The sequence below is a fragment of the Erythrolamprus reginae genome, chromosome 6 (assembly GCF_031021105.1).
Source record: "Erythrolamprus reginae isolate rEryReg1 chromosome 6, rEryReg1.hap1, whole genome shotgun sequence".
Classification (NCBI taxonomy): Eukaryota; Metazoa; Chordata; class Lepidosauria; order Squamata; family Dipsadidae; genus Erythrolamprus; species Erythrolamprus reginae.
In genome coordinates this window covers 12,051,634-12,057,633 of record NC_091955.1, presented here as the reverse complement: position 1 = coordinate 12,057,633, position 6,000 = coordinate 12,051,634, and the positions used below count along the sequence as shown (strand labels likewise).

The window sequence follows — 6,000 nt, the reverse complement described above, 5'->3', positions numbered from 1 at the left end:
AGAACGTTTGATGACAGAAAAAGACCTCATGGTCCATCTTATACTATTTCCTGTATTTTAACTTAGGATGGATATATATTTATTCCAGGCATGTTTAAATTCAGCTACTGTGGATTTACCAACCATGTCTGCTGGAAGTTTGTTCCAAGCATCTACTACTCTTTCCGTAAAATAATATTTTCTCACGTTGCTTCTGATCTTTCCCCATACTAACCTCAAATTCTGCCCCCTTGTTCTTGTGTTCACTTTCCTATTAAAAACACTTCCCTCCTGAACCTTATTTAACCCTTTAACATATTTAAACGTTTCGATCATGTCCCCCCTTTTCCTTCTATCCTCCAGACTCTACAGCAGTGGTTCTCAACCTGGGCGTCAGGACCCCTTTGGGGGTCAAACAACCATTTCACAGGGGTCGCCTAAGACCCTGGGAAAAGACAAATTTCCCACAATGTTAGGAACTAAAGCTTCTATTCTGGCACCTTGGAATGTATTTTTACAATCCGACCAATCAGGCGTTTACAGTGCGGGTGTCCCTCTGACCTTCTTGCCAATCAGCTTAAAGCTCTGTTGGGAGAATTGGCGCTAGACTTATGGTTGGGGGTCACCACGACATGAGAAACTGTATTAAGCGGTCGCGGCATTCGAAAGGTTGAGAACCACTGCTCTACAGGTTGAGTTCTTGAAGTCTTTCCTGATAAATTTTATGCTTAAGACCTTCCACCATTTTTGCAGCCCGTCTTTGGACCCGTTCAATTTTGTCAATATCTTTTTGTAGGTGAGGTCTCCAGAACTGAACACAGTACGTATTCCAAATGTGGTCTCACCAGCACTCTATACAGCGGGATCACAATCTCCCTCTTCCTGCTTGTTATACCTCTAGCTTGTGCTGGTTACAGACGGGCTACAAGAATGGTGGAAGGTCTTAAGCATAAAACGTATCAGGAAAGACTTAATGAACTCAATCTGTATAGTCTGGAGGACAGAAGGAAAAGGGGGGACATGATCGAAACATTTAAATATATTAAAGGGTTAAATAAGGTTCAGGAGGGAAGTGTTTTTAATAGGAAAGTGAACACAAGAACAAGGGGACACAATCTGAAGTTAGTTGGGGGAAAGATCAAAAGCAACATGAGAAAATATTATTTTACTGAAAGAGTAGTAGATCCTTGGAACAAACTTCCAGCGGACGTGGTAGATAAATCCACAGTAACTGAATTTAAACATGCCTGGGATAAACATATATCCATCCTAAGATAAAATACAGAAAATAGTATAAGGGCAGACTAGATGGACCATGAGGTCTTTTTCTGCCGTCAGACTTCTATGTTTCTATGTTTCTAGCTATGCAGCCAAGCATCCTACTCGCTTTCCCTACCGCCTGACCGCACTGTTCACCCATTTTGAGACTGTCAGAAATCACGACCCCTAAATCCTTCTCTTCTGAAGCTTTTTGCCTACACAGAACTGCCAATACAATACTCAGATTGAGGATTCCTTTTCCCCAAGTGCATTATTTTACCTTTGGAAACATTAAACTGCAGTTTCCAGCCAGCCACCAATGAATGCCCGACTGCCCCCCAAACCCTTTGCTTCAAAATAGCCTCTCACGACATCAGTGGAAAATAAGTTATTTTAAACTTGGTGCGGGGGCGAGGACTAAACCTTATCACCAAACAGCTGCTGCTCAAAAGTGGGAGTTTTTCCTTTTTCTTCTAACCTAAAGCAGTGGGCAGCGGCGATGGTGGTTTGAGAAGAAATGGACATCTAGAGTGGTCGTTTTCTGTGATGGCTCATCGCATGGTCTGTGATAATGAAGGCCCAGGGAAATTTAGACTGAGAGCACAATCCAGTGTCAAGCCGGTGCAGAAGTTGGCGATAAATTAACGGCTTGCCACACTATCTGTTCTGCCGGGCTCTCTGGTAGAAGCCTCCCGAAAATTCACGGGTACAAATTTCAGACACACACACGTTTGAAAATTCAAAACAATGTCCTTTATCACAAAATTCAAAAGAAACAAAGCACCCTTTTTGTATTGCAAAGAGCACTCGTCCCCAAAAGAACCTTGTCGGCTGTACAAGTCCCTTAATCAGTCCTTAAATACTTAGCTAGTAGCTGTGAAGAAACATCACAGCCCTCCTTCTTCCCACGAAGTGAAACACACACACACTTTACTCTGCTTTGGTGTCAAAGGCGTGAAAAATCCACAAAGTTCAGACACAAGTGAGGCATGATCCTGAAGAACTGCGATCAGATAATCTTCCACAACGGCCAAACTAGCACGCTGCTATTTGTATCAGCAGCTCTAATTGCTGGAGCCCCACCCAAACACAAGTGGCCTCTCTTATCTCCTGTAATATTTCCTCAATTGGTCTCTTCGATGCATAATTCTGCGCCTGCGTGGGTCTAACACTTCATCATCCGAATCAACCGAAGACAATGGTGATTGGCTTCCTGGGCTGTGTGCCACGCCCCCCTCTTCCAAGTCACCCCCACCTTCTTCTTCGTCCAAGAAAACTGCACTCCCTGACTCTGCCGGCAACAAAACAGGCCTAGGACATGTTGATGTTTCCCCTGCCTCCACCATCTCTTCTGCCCTTACACTATTTCCTGTATTTTATCTTAGGATGGATATATGTTTATCCCAGGCATGTTTAAATTCCGTTACTGTGGATTTACCAACCATGTCTGCTGGAAGTTTGTTCCAAGCATCTACTCCTCTTTCAGTAAAATAATATTTTCTCACGCTGCTTCTGATCTTTCCCCCAACTAACCTCAGATTGTGCCCCCTTGTTCTTGTGTTCACTTTCCTATTAAAAACATTTGCCTCCTTCCTTCTGTTCAGCTGGGACTTGGGAGGCAGAGAATAGATGGGGTGGGTTGTATGAACCCCCAAGTCTTCAGAGAAGGGCGGCATATAAATATTATTATTATTATTGTTGTTGTTGTTGTTGTTGTTTTGTTTTGTTGTTGTTATTACTATTACTATTACTATTACTATTATTATTATTATTATTATTAATAATAATAATAATAATAATAATTTAAAAAATTTACCGGTTCTCCAAACTACTCAAAATTTCCATTACCAATTCTCCAGAACTGGTCAGAACTTATTGAAACCCAACTCTGGGGGGCTTTACATAATCCTCATACCAGTATTTTTTTTAAAAAAAACAGATCAGCATTCCTATTTCTCTCTCATTTAAACCATCTAAGCTGAAGGTCATTTTTTTAATAGCAAAATTAAAATTCTAAGAACACTGGTGGCAATTCTTACCCAAGCGCACTGCACTTAAAAACAGCCACTTTGTTAATGAATCAACACATAAGTGCAGTTATTAAATACAAGTGAAGCCAAAGAAGAGAGAAAGAAATTGAAGAGAGAACAAAGTATTAAGACTATATAATAGACATTTTCTACTGATATATACTCTTTGTGTAATGCCATGAAGCTTTCATTGATGGCAATATAGAAATCTAATAAATGACTTCACAAATAAGGGCAAATATATTTTTCTCTCTGGGTGTGTGTCCCTGTCTCTCTAGATTCCAAGATGATTTATTTAATTTATTAATTAGATTTTGCTTTATCTCCAGAGTCTCAAGTTAATTCCTCTCTTTCTCTCTCTCCGTCTCTCTCTCTCTCCTTCCCTGCCTCTTTCCCCAATCTCCATCACCATCTTCATCTCCATCTCTTACCTCTTTAGAAGGGCCTTTCTCTACTAGCACACGATAGAGCAAATAATTTGTGAAGATAGATATAATGGCTATGCTGAGCGTTTGTAAAAATGCTATTACAGTGTTCCCTTAACTTTCGCAGGTCCAACATACGCGAAAGGTCTATACCATAGTTTTTCAAAAAATATTAATTAAAAAATACTTCGCGGTTTTTTTTCTATACCACATTTTCCCCACCCGATGATGTCATACGTCAACGCCAAACTTTCGTCCGCCTTTAATAAATATTTTTTAAATAAACTTTAATTAATAAATATGGTGAGTAATAATCTAAATGCTTGCTAAGGGAATGGGAAATTGTAATTTAGGGGTTTAAAGTGTTAAGGGAAGGCTTGTGATACTGTTCATAGCCAAAAATAGTATATTTACTTCTGCATCTCTACTTCGCGGAAATTCGACTTTCGCGGGCGGTCTCGGAACGCATCCCCTGCGAAAGTCAAGGGAACACTGTACTGTATTTGGAAGTTTTAAGGAATGGATTGTGGGTGAGTGTGTCCTTTACACTATCTCCCACGGTTCTGAGGATAATTTGTGTGGGAATGTACAGGGTTATTTATGTCTATATTTCTATATTCCTAATACCTTTGGAGAGTGTTCGGAAACTTCAGATCGTGCAGAATGCAGCTGCGAGAGCAATCATGGGCTTTCCAAAATATGCCCATGTTACTCCAACACTCCGCAGTCTGTATTGGTTGACTATCAGTTTCCGGTCACAATTCAAAGTGTTGGTCATCACCTATAAAGCCCTTCATGGCACCGGACCAGGGTATCTACGAGACCGCCTTCTTCCACATGAATCCCAGCGACGGGTTAGGTCCCACAGAGTTGGTCTCCTCCGGGTCCCGTCAACTAAACAATGTCGTTTTGCGGGACCCAGAGGAAGAGCCTTCTCTGTGGCGGCTCCGACCCTCTGGAATCAGTTCCCTCCAGAGATTAGAACTACCCCCACCCTCCTAGCCTTTCGTAAACTCCTTAAAACCCACCTCTGTCATCAGACGTGGGGGAACTAAAAGATCTCCCCCTGCCTATGTAGTTTTTTTATGTATGATATGACTGTATGTATGTTTTTTATATATTGGGATTTCTTGTTTTTTAGACTTTTTAAATGTATTATTTTTATTTTAGACTCTAACTATTAGATTTGTTATTATATATTGTTTTTATCATTGCTGTAAGCCGCCCCGAGTCTACGGAGAGGGGCAGCATACAAATCTAATTAATAATAATAATGATGATGATGATGATGATGATGATGATAATGATAATGATAATGATAATGATAATGATAATAATATATATGTATATATATTTATATATTATTGCTATTTTCCTGTATTTCTATACAACTAGTATTCAGCCAATAGATGGCACCATGCCAGTATTTATAAGTTAGGCTCTATGCATATACTCTATGCTCTTTAGTCCTAAGCAGAGTTTCCTATTTCCTGTTACAGTTCAATGGTTGAGCAGTAAAGCACATGGTGACTGTACTCTCTGTTTGCTCTGTGTGGTGCTTTGCATAAACAGAATAACAATTTGCTTGAAAAGTAGAGGCTGACCTAGTCAACTCCTGGGGCTGCCAATGGACTGGTATTGGGATCTTCCTAGTCCTCTGCATTACATGGTACCAATAAAAGAACATATATAATAATAATAATAATAATAATAATAATAATAATAATTTATTAGATTTGTATGCCGCCCCTCTCCGAAGACTCAGGGCAGCTCACAACAATAATAAAAAACAATATAACAGTGAAAAAATGTAATATTAAAAGAAAAAGATATATAAAACCCCAGCAATTAAAACCATACAACACATACATACCAAACATAAAATATAACAGCCTGGGGGAGCTGTCTCAGTTCCCCCATGCCTGGCGATATAGGTGGGTCTTGAGTAATTTGCGAAAGACAAGGAGGGTGGGGACCGTTCTAATCTCCGGGGGGAGTTGATTCCGGAGGGCCAGGGCCACCACAGAGAAGGCTCTTCCCCTGGGGCCCGCCAAACGACATTGTTTGGTCGACAGGACCCAGAGAAGGCCAACTCTGTGGGACCTTATTGGCCGGTGGGATTCGTGCGGTAGACGGCGGTTCCAGAGGTATTCTGGTCCAATGCCATATTTATAAATCAGGGTGGAAATTAGGAGTTTCAGTCCTCTCTGAGCTGGGTCATTTTCTTGCAAACATTTCCGCGTATATCATCAACGCTACTCAAGCCCTAGTTTGGTAATGAAATGTTTGCAAGAAAAGAACCCAGC

The 6,000-nt window shown here is 40.6% G+C and overlaps 1 long non-coding RNA gene across 2 annotated transcripts in view; it reads left to right on the top strand.

Annotated features, from left to right (window-relative positions):
- Positions 1-6,000, top strand: part of LOC139169293 (uncharacterized) — a 217,427-nt gene that overhangs the window by 31,564 nt on the left and 179,863 nt on the right. The window lies entirely within an intron of this gene.